The sequence below is a fragment of the Rattus rattus genome, chromosome X (assembly GCF_011064425.1).
Source record: "Rattus rattus isolate New Zealand chromosome X, Rrattus_CSIRO_v1, whole genome shotgun sequence".
NCBI classification, from domain to species: Eukaryota; Metazoa; Chordata; class Mammalia; order Rodentia; family Muridae; genus Rattus; species Rattus rattus.
In genome coordinates this window covers 87870470-87882012 of record NC_046172.1, presented here as the reverse complement: position 1 = coordinate 87882012, position 11543 = coordinate 87870470, and positions in this window count along the sequence as shown.

Genomic DNA, 11543 nt, shown 5'->3' with positions numbered 1-11543 from the left:
AACATATACATCCTGCATGATTTCCTTCTAGACCAATTAGTTCTAGTTTTTAAAAAATATAAAGATAAGAGAAAGTCTACAGAATAAATGCAGAGGAATAATGCTGGTATTGGCATATAGTATGGGGGCATGATACTGAAACAGAAAGCTTAATCCAAGAACAGGCCTCATACATTGGAATCGCATAAATGATAAAGTGGCTCAGGTCACTGGGGTATTAGACTGTTCAATAAATGACACTGGAGATGTCACTTAAAAGCATCTGATCCAATCCCAGCTACCTGAGGCAGAGCCACATGGATCACCAGTTTGAGGCCCACCTGTGCTGCAGTAGAGTTAAAAGCCGGCCTGACAGCATGAGCAAGTTAGCGAAAAGAAAAAGTCAGCAGGGTTATAGCCTAGTGGTAGAACACTTTGCTGGTAGATAGGAGGCCCTGATTTCAATCTCCATCACCACAGAGTAAAAAGGAAGAATGAGCACACCTTATTTTCCAAGAATTTCCTCCAGGTATTTACCAAAGACTAAATGGAAAACACGTGCCCCAGAGGTATGTGTGCATAAAATATCCATAAATCAAAATTTCACCTATAATATTTAAGCTGGGAAATGACCTAAGTGATAAATCGTAGGAAAATCAATAGACCCAATAATGGCTCTGTACATAAGGAATCCTACTCAGAAATTTTAAAAGAGCTAATTGTTGATACTGCAACACTATTCCAGCCATGTTGTAGCTATCGCAGATGCATTATCCTGAGTCGAAGTACACACACACACACACACACACACACACACACACACACACACACACACACACGCTGTTGTATGATTCCATTTTCTGTGGTATTTCATGTTAGTACTTAAAACTAACTTCTAACATGATGTGCTCTAGGGCTGAGAGAGTAACAGGATGACTGCAAAGGGCAATGAGTGCTTTTACTGGGAACGGAAGTGTTCTTTTGTTTGGATAAGCAGCTAGGCTATAGGAGTGCATACCTTTGCCCAAACGGGTGCATTTTAAGATTGTAGTATTTTGTGTAGAGTATATCTAAAAATAGGGTAATAGAACTTCCTGGGCATGAATAAGACCCTAGTCTCAGTCCTCAGTACCACAAATAGTTATGTATTATAATTATGTATGTATATGTATATGCACCTTAAGGCCCATATATTTATTCTATATATTTATACTCCCGTATATTTATTCAAGACAAATGAAAGTGTGTACTCAGAAAGATTTAAATAATAGCAGCTACTTAAGAGAACTTATTTTTTCTATGCAATATAGTACTTATGAATATTTTGTGATTATATAATGATGAGAAGTAACTCTAAAACGAGCACCTCTAAATCTAACATCCAATTTCACTAGCACTTTTCAATGTGTTTCAGCTTCTCCCACCTCCTCAGTGTCTGTCTTATTTTGAACTTTGTTTCCAATCTTTTCAAAAGCAGTTCTACTGCAGAGGCTAGGACAAGAAAATTGCAAATTTTCAAGGGCTTTCAGGGTTACAGAGTTAGCTGAAGACCAACCTGGGCAATTTAGCAAGAGCCTATCTCAAAGTGACATTTAAAGTATGTGCGTGTGCGTGTGCGTGTGCGTGTGCGTGTGCGTGTGCGTGCGCGTGTGCGTGCGTGTGTGCGTGTGCGTGTGCGTGTGCGTGTGCGTGCGTGCGTGCGTGTGCGTGTGCGTGGGTGCGTGAGTACGTGTGTTGGTGTCTGCGTCTGTGCGTGAGTGAGTGCGTGTGTGCGTGCGTGCGTGCGTGCGTGCGTGTGCGTGATTTTTGTGGAGTCGGTTCTTACTGCCACAACCTTCACATGATTCCGGGGATCGAGCTCATGTCATTAGGTATATGTGAAAAACACCTTTACCTGCTAAACCATCTCGCTGTCCCCCGGACTTTTAAATTTTAATTATGACTTCTCTAGAATAGGCTTAGTTTAACATTAATAATCATCCGGGAGCTCACTGTAGCCTTTAAGCTAGTTAGGATTTTTAATTTTCTGGTGGAAATACTTAAGTGGGTAGTATAGCATGAAATCCACCCATGGCATATGGACTGTACCTTGCGGATAAGAAAACTGAGGACCGCTGGGTGGCGCAGGGATACCTAAAGGTGCTTGCCTGTAGGAAGGAACGCTGTGATAGTCCAGGGCTCAGTGATACGCTTCCCAAATGCCCGGAAGGCCCCTGTGAAGAAACTGCGCGCACTGAGCGAGAGCCTGCGGGAGTTGGGACTGTTGCTCGCGGCCGCAGAGATGCGGCAAGCGACTGGGTGGACGCCACGTGGGGCTACTAGGAGGTGGTTCCAGGAGCGCTCATCCTGGATCACTGTCTTCCTCCATCTGCACGCACACAGGCCAAGCTGGACCACTCGGAGGTGCTGGAGCTGATGGCGCGCACGGTGAGTAGCTGCGCACCGGCAGGGGAGCAGGCCACTGGGGCCTGCCAGTGGTCTTGGAGCTCATTTGCTCTGCCGGCCCAAGCAGGGTTAGTCTTGTCGTCTGGTGTTGAACGCCTTGTACTCTAGGTCTTGCTGGGCGGGAGGTAGTAATAGCTGCTAGCGTTGCGTGGAGCACTACTTTCCACCTCCAGTTTTCGGATGCGTGCAGAAACAGCTACAGGCAGAATCCGGAGGGCTCCTTGCCTCCTAATTACATTCAAGAGATGTACTTCCCCACAAACCTTCTTTGCTGCTAAATTTCAGAACCACCTCTTCTGCAGCTTTTACGATCTGCTGGAAAGCACCCTGAAGCCCCTGGCCTGAGGGGCTGGCCCATGGAAGGAACTCCTGCAATCCCATTTACCTAGTTCCCAAGGTCCAGGGGACAAACCATTCCCTAACCTGAAGAAAAGCTAACAGATCAACTGAGTCAGGAGCCCATTGAGGCTGGGTTTCCTGCTTGTGGCTCTGGGCAGCTCCCCCACTGGCCTAATCCAATGTCTAGAGACCTTGATGGCCAACATCTGTCTAAGGCCTTCAGGGGCGTGTGTGTCTTCCCAGATTTAAATCTCCTATGCCTACAATTGAGATATGGCTAGCTGCAGAATGCTGTTGTGTCCCACTCCTCCCTTCTCTATCAGTAATTTCGCTTGCCAGACAGTCCCTGACCACTGGCCTAGTCTCTATCCCCGTTTCAGAGGGGCATGGGTGTGTCTGTGTATTGGCGTGTACCGACCCCCTTTGATTAGTTGTATTTAATTAGTATACGAAGTAATGGACTTCATTATGGGGTTTTCAAACAAACTTGGTTTTCATTGACCTTCTTTCTCCCACTGCTCTCCCCAAATTCCTTGCCCCTTCCTTCTGGTCCTCCCATTAGTCTCTCCTGCTTTCTTGTGATATGTATTTCCTTATCCTTTTTTCTTTCTTCTATCCACTTGTAGTGGTTTGAATAGAGTTGGCCCCCATAGACTCCTGTGTTTGAATACTTGGCCCATAGGGAGTGGCACTTTAGGAGGTGTGTCCTTGTTGGAATAGGTGTGGCCTTGTCGGAGGAAGTGTGTCACTGTGGGGGTGGGCTTTGCCAGTCTTCTCCTGTCTGCCTTTGAATCAAGGCAGAACTCTCAGTTCCTCCAGCTCCATGTCTGCCTGGATGCTGCCATGCTTTCCCCCCCCCCCCTGGTGATACTGGACTGAACCTCTGAACATGTAAGCCAGCCCCAATTCAGTGTTGTCCTTTATAAGAATTGCCTTGGACATGGTGTCTTATTATAGCAATAAATCCCTAACTCTAAGACACCACTCCATATAACCCTCCCTAAGACATCTTTTTTTCTGCTCTTATGGTCCTCTTCTTACTTTTGTGACAGACATCGCTCATGCGCGCGCGCGCATGCACACACACACACACTTCAGCACTGAAGTAGGTGGATAGGAGAATCTTGAAGAGCCATCAAAGCTTCTCACACTTGGGCAGGCAAGATGGTTCCAGCAGGTAAGGGTGCTTGCTGCCAAAGTCCAAGGCTTGAATTCCATCCCTAAGACCAAAAATTTGGAAGGAAAAAAACCAACTGGACTGGGCACTAATCCCCTAGTGGGCAGGTTTATTATACAGCAGTGATTAGATGCCAGATGGGGAAAGGCTCTCCATACAGTTTCTTTGGTGCACACAGCCAAGTTGCACCACGTATCCCAACTGTATTCAGTGAGGAATTTCAGATTAAGTTTGAGGAAAAGAAAAGATGGGCATGGTAGCACACACCTGCAACCCCAACTTTCAAGGTACTGAGTCAGGAAGACTGGACAATGGGGGCAGCCAGGGCTACATAAGAATTTTAAGTCAGAAAGAACTATTGCAAAACAGAGAGAGGAAAGGAAGGGAAAGGTGGCCTGTGTACAATTGGAGAACTTGAGCTTAAACTATGTTAGGTACTGTGTTATCCTGCTTTGGTTATTATACTGAACACATTCTATAATATAGCCATTTCCATAATATATGTTGCTGTTAATTCTGTTCTTTTTTCTTGTGTTTTAAAGTTTTTCTTGCAAAGGTCTTTCAGAAATCTCCTTGGTTAGATGAGATTATTCCTAGCTCATTTTAGGAGGTGAGTGGACATTGGAGCAAGGACTTGGACCCAAGTCTGATATTAGAGACCTTACTCATTCCATGATATTAATTTTATCATTCATAATGGCATTTTGAAACCCAGAGACCTGCTCAACATACATTTTTTCCACACCTTCTGTGACCTTCTAAAACTATGTCATAATAACATTTTACTTCCAATGTGTAAAACTTTTATTTCAATAAATTAATTACAAACATGAAAAATAGTATTTGTAATTATATTATTTCTCCTAGATTTTTCCAAATTTTACCATATTTCACAACCAGAGAAAAATGATCTGATACAAGCTATCAGCATTAACACAAACTTCTTCCCAGGGTTATGCTATTTTATTTAATCAATAATCAGATAGAATCAGCAAGGTTTTAAGGGCAATATTGTCACCAAGCACTGGGTTCAACTTCTCTTCCAATTGTGTAACTTTGGCCATTAACTAACCTTTCTTGAAATTCTGCTTCCTATTCTATTGAGTAGAAATGTTAAAAATCCCTACAATCAGCCATATAAAGTTGAAATTAGACGATATATAGGAATCACTGGAAAGGAATGTGCAAATACTAAAAATGTTGCTATAACAAACACCCTATAGTCACTGGCATGGAGAAAGAGATCCCTGTCTTGCCCATATGAAGACAACCATTACTATATATTAAAGGCCACTTTTATATTTTTGGTTGTGAGCCTAGCCTTTAAGGGCTGAACCATCTCTCCTGCCCCCGCCCCGAAGGCCACTTTTATACCCCCGTTCATCAAGTACAATGTTTAAAATGATAGTGCATTCAGGCTTCAGGCTCCAGGGTAGGACCCCAAAGTAAAGCCCTGTGTCTCATATGCCTGATTCTGAATATTTGTTTCTATGATCTCCCTAACTACACTCAGGTACTAACCTGGGAGAAAAAAGACTTATTTCTAATCTGACTAGCTGCATGGGCTAGGTGGATTCTTCCTGGGAAGAGAATCACTTCTAAGGGCACAAATAAATCCATCAAGGCAATTAATTTATAGTCTGTTGTAATCTTCAAAGAGCATAGAAAGAAAGGGAGATACAGCATTTTTCCCCTTATGAGACCAAAAATATTTTTGTATTCAAGGTTAAATAATCATTAAGAACTAGTCATCGGGCCATAAAATGAAAAAAGGGGGGATTATATTATGAAATATTTTACAACTTTGGTTTCTTTGTTATTACTCTATTTTCCTTTTTAAACTAACCATTCCATTCGTTTACATCTCAAATGATATCCCCCTTCTCAGTTACCCCTCCACAAACCCCCAATCCCCCCTCTCCCCCTCCCCTTTGCCTCTATGAAGGTGCTTCCCCACCATTCCACCCTCTCCTGCCCCACCCCTCCAGCATCGACCTCTGCTGGGGCATAAATCTCCACAGGACCAAGGGCATCCCTCCCACTGATGTCAGACAGGTCATCTTCTGCCATATGCAGCTGAAGCCATGGATCCTTCTCTGTATACTCCTTGAACAGTGGTGGTCTAGTCCTGGGAGCACTGGGTGGTCCCGCCCTTCTGTATTCTTCCTATGTGGCTACAATCCCCCTCGATCTTCAGTCCTCCGTCAGCTCCTCCAGGGTCCCTGGGCTCAGGTCTGCAGGTTGTCCCCAGCATCCCCATCAATATTGGTAAATTGCTAGCAAAACTGCCCAAGGAACAGCTACACCAGGTTCCTGTAAGCAAGTGCCTCTTGGCAACAGCAACAGTGTCGGTGTTTGGTGTCTGCAGACAGGATGGATCCCCAGTGGCTAATTTAAAAAAAAGACATTCCATGCGTTGTGCACCTTGAAAAACAAATCAGTGAAGATGGTATGACATGGGCTACCCTACCATGCACATATCATTTGGAAAGAAACAATATTTGCTGGGTCATTGATTTGTGTTAGTTTGTTTACCTAAAGTCATCACTTAAGTTGCTTGGACATGAATATTGCTGGAATTTACCAGTTACTTAGTCTTGTGCTCAATGTCCTCTAAGAAGATGCCTTTAGACTAAGATAATCTTGCTTTGGGTTTCGCATTGTATCTAACTACCCTGTCTGGTTGGTTTCTAAATGTCTCTATCTGTGCAGTTGCTTTCAGTAGCCCTTAGCAGGTTCTCACTGTATGATTATTCACCCCTAGTCAGTGAGGCCTCAGTATCCTAAATACACACAGGATCTGAAGAGTCAAGAGTCGGTGGCTACTACTGATTTCATTTGACTCACTGTACTTTGACACTTCTAAGACATCGAAAAGGTAGAAGAACCACAGACTAGTTTCCATCTTGTTTGGGTTAGCTTGATATTAATTCTGAAATGACTTTTGGTGGTCTTTAGTATTTCTTGGATTTATTTTCTTCTTACAGGACTGTGGGTTGAACCTAAGTGCTCACGTGTTCTCCTCACGCGTTCTGCCACTTAGTTATTCCCCCAGCCCTCTTTTCACTTTTTGAGGTGGTCTCCTTAAGGTGCTCAGACAGACCCTTCAGCTCACACTGAGCTCAGGTAGACCTTGATTTCCTGATGTCCTTAGCTTCCTAAGTCATGGGGGTTACTTACCTATTGCACTGAGCCTTACGTGGTGTCCTTTTAAAATTTAATACCCAGTTAGATGGGTAGTTAGAGTGAGAACTTATAAGCGACTAAACTTTATTTGCTCTCAGAAGCCACACTGAACCAAAAGTGTCTCCCAACAAATATTAAACTTAATGAATAATCTAATGTGCTAATACAGCCAGTCTTTGATTTCATTCATTCATTTGTCCCTATTAAACATACATATCTGCATTAAAGATAGATGTGGTTCACTTGTACCTAAAACTAAGAGTTCTTAAATTAAAAGTTATATGTAACTGCCTAAATTTTTGGTAATTAAATATAGTTTCTGAAAGACTTGCTCCCCAATATGAATCATAAATTATTCTTTTTAAAGATTTATTTATTTTATGGGAATACACTGTAGCTGTCCTCAGACACACTAGAAGAGGGCATCGGATCCCAATCACAGATGATTGTGAGCCACCATGTGGTTGCTGGGAATTGAACTCAGGACCTCTGGAAGAGCAGTCAGTGCTCTTAACCACTGAGCCATCTCTTCAGCCACCTGAAATCATTCTTATCATGTGCCATTTGGAATTTTTCACCCTGTTTTTTCTTCTTTCATCATTTAAAGATAATCAATTGCTAAATATATAAATGTAACATAATAGAAAGTGCATGTTATCATGACTGAATCATTCCTTTATTAGAAATTTGCTTAAGCTGAGTCCAGAATAATTGAACAAATGGCATAGCTTTTTGCAAAATAAGTAAAATGCCACTAACCATGAAGAATATCTGTTACAATTCATTTTGGGGTCTAGTAGAAAATCAATTTCATTGGCACTTCTCTCTGCCACCTGGGAGAGTAATTTAATTCTTGAATCTCTCTCTCTCTCTCTCTCTCTCTCTCTCTCTCTCTCTCTCTCTCTCCCTCTCTCCCTCTCTCCCTCTCTCCCTCTCTCCCTCTCTCCCTCTCTCCCTCTGCAGAATTGAGCTCTAGGCCTTAGGCAAGACCAAAGAGGAAAAGAAAATCAGCTTCTTCAAAGTCAATAAAGACTGGAGGAAACAACTGATAAAACTACTCATATGACCACACATATGAACTATCAGGAAAGACACCAAAGGACAAATTCTTATTGAGGTAAAAAACAACATAAAGGTATGTGTATATTTTTCTGCCTGGGTTTTTGTAGCCTTCTTTTCCGGGATTGAGAAGAACATTTATTTTGCAGCTAATAGTGATTCATTTCTAAAATAAGTGTTTCTTACTTCTTGGGATAATAATGGAGAGAGCATAGGATTTGTCTCTCAAAGACCTAATCTGTATTCATGACTTTTCTTTGTGCTATATGTTTGAGTTTAAAGTTACTTAACATTAACATATGTTAAATATTTACTAGATGTGATTATGAGAATTGAAAAATATATGTAAAGTTATTGATATGTGGTACAGAAACAAGAAGCATTCCTCATCTTGGCCCATTATAGATTAAAATGATGTTTGTATTTCTGTGATGAAACCTGGGCATGTGGACTTCTTTTGTTAGTTCTGTGTCTAATATGAACACTGTAGGCTAGGGCAGAGCACAGGATGGGTGGGCCTGTTCGGGCCTGAAGTGTTGATTTGGTTTGGGTGGTATAAAGTCAGGTGGATACAAGGGGATTTGCTAGCACATAGGATTGTGCATCCTGGCCAAGGTCCGAAGGTTGGGGACAGCTCAGGCACAAGATGTACAGGACCTGGCTCAGCAGAGAGGATGGATATAGCATTGTGGGAGTGAAATGCCAAGTATTGGGAGCCCTGGTGCTGGCCACAGGCTATGTATTAAGGCTAAAATTATTTTGCCAGGTTTTGCCATAACAGTGTTAAAGTTAGTTAAAAATAAGATCTTAATACACATACTAGCACATGCATTATAGCATGTACATTTTTCAAAGTAACCATAGAAGCAGGTTCTTGTTTTTTCCTGCAAAAGCCAGAGGGAGGTGTCACAACCCCTGGAACTGGAGTTACAGATCGTGAGCCACCATATGAGTAGGTGCTGGGAGTCGAACCCAGGTCCTCTAGAGCAGCAGCCAGTGCTCTGAACTGCTAACCGATATCCCAAGCCTCTAGTTTTAATACTTGAGGAACCTCCAGACTTATTTCAATAATGGTTATATTAATTTGTGTTCCCACCAGTGAGAAAAAGTTTCTGTTTCTCTACATCTTCTCCATTTGTTAGTTTTCTTGATGATAGCTTTTCTTACTAAGATGAGGCAGAAAATATTCCACATTTATTGCTATTCTACATAGCATAGCAAAGAAGTGGAACCAGCTTAGATGTCCATTAACAAATATGTAGATAATGAAAATGTGGTACATTTATGAAATAGACATTATTCAGCTGTAAAGAAAAATGAAATCATGAAATTTTTCAGGTGGATGGATGGACTTGGAAAGTACACTAAGTGAGATACCCAAATTCAGAAAGAAAAGTTACATGTTCTCCTTCATATGTGGGTTCTCTCTCTCTCTCTCTCTCTCTCTCTCTCTCTCTCTCTCTCTCTCTCTCTCTTTCTCTCTCTCTCTCTCTCTCTCTGTGTGTGTGTGTGTATGTGTGTGTGTGTGTGTGTATGTGTGCGCGCGCGCACGCGTGCATATGTGTACTCTAACTGTATGCATAGCATAACCTTTAGAAAGGAAACCAAGAAAGGGTGTTGTTCAATGATGTGGAAGGGTGGAATGCAAGCAAAAGGACACATGCGTGACGAATGAGGATGTAATGCTATTTTTTCTAGTTTCAACCCTGCCACAGTTTTTTTCCCTTTTTTGGAGAATAGATATACAAAAAATGTAATGGACAGTTAAAAGTTCAAGCCCTAAGGGAAGTTCCATGGTGTTAGAATGCCTCTTCTAACTGTACAAAATTTGACTGAAGTGTACAGAATTTAGACTAAGTAAATGTTTGAGTGGCTAGCTGTGTAGTGTCTTTATTTCTGAGTTCATTACAATACAGTGCTTTGTTTAACAATAAAATAATTTTAAGATTTCAAAATCATTGGAGATGAGTATTCATAAATAGGGGCAATTTGTGAGACTTATACTTGAGTGACAAAGAAATAGTGTACTAAAAAGGAACATGAGTAGAAGTGTAGAATATATCTGCAGTAAGGCCACAATGTTTTGCATGATCCACTTATAACTATAGGAATGTGGGTAACTGGTTCCACACATATTCAGTGAGTGAAAGCAGACATACCCACCAAAATAGCTTCACTATAAATTAGCAGAAGGTTAACTAGAACTGTAATAGGAAAAAGTTGCATTTTTCTTCTTTAAACTCTGCTCTGGTTTAGGTGTAAAAAGTTCCCCAGAGCCTCAGGTGGTAGTCCTCTATGGAGAGGTTGTGGAATCTTTAGGAATTGGGGTTTATCCAGAGTAGGTTCATCACTGAGCACCGGCCTTGAGGTGCTCCCACTTTGCTTCTCAGAACTCTATAACAAACAGATACTATACGTTCGTGCTATCTTGGATAGATCCCAAAGCACTGTGCCAGCCCTGCTATGTATGATGCATACCCAAACCTCTGAGCCCAATTAAATCCTTCCTCCCTAAGTTTCTTCTGTCAACTATTCTGTTATAATGAGGAGAGAAGTAAATAGCATAGAAATTTGGTACTGTGCATGGCGTCACTGCCATGATAAACCAGGCTGTGAGATTCACAAGCCTCCAGAACTGGTTGGTGAAAAGAATATTGAAGAGTTTGGAGCTAAAGACCAGATATCTAAAATAGTCAGCAGAGCTTAAAAGGCCGTTCTGGTGGGAGTTCAGAAGACCAAAATCCAGATAAAACGGTGGAGGTAAAGGCCTGGCACCTGAGGTTTCAGAAAGGAATAAAGGCTCTCCTGGTAATTGGCCTTCGAGCCTCCCATGTTACAGTCTGGCAAAGAATCTGGCTATATAATCTTCATGTCCTGAAGTTTTGAGTACGGCTAAAGTAAAGTACTATGCCAATTTATTTCATGGAAGAAATTCTAAGATTGTAAAACAGTAAGCTTTTGGCATGGTCACTTATCTGTACTTTTAGCCAGATTTACAATGAGAATGGAGCAAAAATAGCAGAGCAGAAAGATGTAAAATTATACTGTTTAGTAAATAGAGGTGTATGAACATACTTAAAATAGTAGACATGCTGTGTATACAGTGAGTACAATTGTTAAAGGAATTGGTATCGTTAAAAAGCAACCAGAAAAAATTCACTAGAACAGTGAGATTAGTGCCTTGAGGATAAGCTCCCAACCACCCACAGCTCCAAGGTACAACAATACAAACTCACTTTGAAACCTGGATTTAAAACTAGACTGCTAAAACTGGAGAGATGTTTCAGTAGCTAATATCACATTCTATTCTTGCAAGGGGCCTGTGTGGTTCACACCCTCTATTACTCCAGTTCCAGGA